Below are 2511 nucleotides of genomic sequence, written 5' to 3'. Positions count from 1 at the left end.
ATAATAGGGCCTGCGGATAGATGGAGTGATAGCTGAGGTTATCAGTCTGCTGCTCCACATTTAGATGTACAGTCCCAAAATCGGGGTGCGAAGGAGAACTATAAGTGAAACTGCAGCAGAGAAAGGTCAGGTCCCCTTACCCTGTGTTATGCTGTGTAGCTGAGCTTTGTAAATGTAAGGCCTGGATGGACCAAAATTCAATTTCTTTTATATATTTATTTAATCTATGTATTTCAGCTTTTGTTCATGCACAGTATATCAGCAAGCAAACATGCCGCATTCAATCATTCTTCCAGCGGTAACATTCTTTAATGGGGATCCAGACATCATGAATGGACTTGGAATTTCTGGTTCTGCACCTCTGGGTGAGAGAGAACAGACTGAGCAAGCTATAGGAGTTAGAAGATGACATTTAAACATATTGTGATGCTCGCAGGGAAATAAAAAGCTGTTTGTTCAGCAGTATGAGAGGGAAGATCATTATTAAAATGAACTCATTAAAACTGGAGAGGAGACAAGCTGATCTTGTAACACAGTGGCTGGAATACTGCTGTGCCCGGGTGCTTTTTGACATTTTGCCTTCCTATTCCACGGATACATTTATGCAATATTAATAGGAGGGTTGAAGTATAGAACCTCGCAGGGTGCAATGTCCAGCGGTTTTTAAATATCATGCAAAGCCGATTACAGGGGACAATGAGTAAGCTCTGTCTGTTTAAAAAAGAACTCTGGGCAAAGTTTGTATTATCCCTTGTAGTGGGGATACCCCCCGCTCTCCAAGGGTTAACTGCTCCTTTTGGGCCAGGGAGGAAAGTAACAAAGTAATAATCACCCGATCCTTGGAGACGACCGGCTGTGCCAGCGCTCTCTCCTGCCTGTCCTGTGTTATAGAACATGATGGCTCAGGGACCTTAGACCGCTGCAGCGGAGGGCCCATACAGATTGTTGTTCTTGTGTATTGCGCTAATGTACGTAGGCTGTGGCATGTCCCTCTGCGTCCTCATGTCTAAGGCAAGTCAATGGACCTGTATGGACATTAGGGATGCAGATGCCGAGTATTTGGTCCAGTACTCGTATTCGCATAAATGCTCCAATGCCTAGCCCGATTCTTCCGGTATCAGGAAGCCGGCTCCATGCTCTCTCATCACTTGTGACGAGAGAGCATGGAGCCAGCTTCCTGATTGGTCGGAAGGTGGCCAATCAGGAAGCCAGGCGCCGCGTCATTACACAGCTCCTGGCTTCCTGATTGGCCAGAAAGCCGGCTCCATGCTTTCTCGTCACCCAGTGGCAAGCCCCAGCAAATACTTTCCTGTTATACAGGTGAAACTCAAATAATTAGAATATCGTGCAAAAGTAATTGCAGTAAGTGCTGCAAAAGGGGCCCAAACCAAGTACTGAGTACATATGCATGCTTGTACTTTTCAGAGGTCCGATATTGTTCTATGTACCATCCTTGTTTTATTGATTGCATGAAATAATATCCTTTTTTGAGGTTGTGGATTTGGGGTTCTTGGGGTTTTCATGAGCTGTAAGCCATAATCATCACAATTATGACAAATCACGGCTTGAACTATCTTGCTTTGCATGTAATGAGTCTATCTCATATATTAGTTTCACCTTTTAAGTTGCATTAGTGAAATAAATGAACTTTGCACGATATTCTAATTATTCGAGTTTCACCTGTAACATCAGCATTGTAATAGGAATACACATTAGAGTTGTTTTTGATAATACAATTGAACAAACAAAATCCCTTTTATGAAGTGAGTGCTGCCTTCTGTCTGCCCTTCACTTTCACTCATTTTCTGGATTCCCAGTGTGCTTTGCATCTCTTTCCCTGCTGCTTCATGTGATGTAATCTCCATTCCTCAAGACTACATAACCTATCATGCTTTGCTTCCAGCAAGCAATGATAATCTTACATTGTTCAGATGTTGAGTTGTAGTTCACTTACAGTCATCATGTTTCCAAACAGCTCCAACACTCTCAGCTCTGCTTCCCTGAACTCCCTGTCCAGTACAAGATCACAAGAGACAGAGCAGTCTCCAGCAACTGTCCATCTACTAGCTTGGAGAAGAAAGGAAGAGCAGGGAGCAGAGGAGTGTTTTGCTTGCTGTGTCTGTGTGTTTGTAGAGACACACACAGCTTTCTATAGCACACACAAGGGTGACTCCATAGGACCCTACAAAGTGAAAGGAGCCCTAACCCTAACACAGGATATCAGGGCCAGTGCTCAGGGGACCAGCTGATTCTGCAGGAAGCCAAAACTTTTAAACATCAAGAAGCAGCATCCATTGTAAGTGATTTCATCAGCATCTTAAAAACATTTTGACTTTGATATTAAGTTACTTAGAAACATGCCATGTGTTCCTGGCAACGTGAAGCTGGATAGAGCCTGGGATGGCAGGACTGACCAACATTAGGTGTGATTATACAGTAAATCATTGCAGAGGTGGGTGTTGCATTGTTTTCTGGATGGCATTAGCAACACACTGATTTATTTTACTTGTT

Source organism: Nanorana parkeri, unplaced genomic scaffold (assembly GCF_000935625.1).
Source record: "Nanorana parkeri isolate BGI_ZX_2015 unplaced genomic scaffold, ASM93562v1 scaffold119, whole genome shotgun sequence".
Classification (NCBI taxonomy): Eukaryota; Metazoa; Chordata; class Amphibia; order Anura; family Dicroglossidae; genus Nanorana; species Nanorana parkeri.
Note: the sequence above shows the minus strand (reverse complement) of the source record.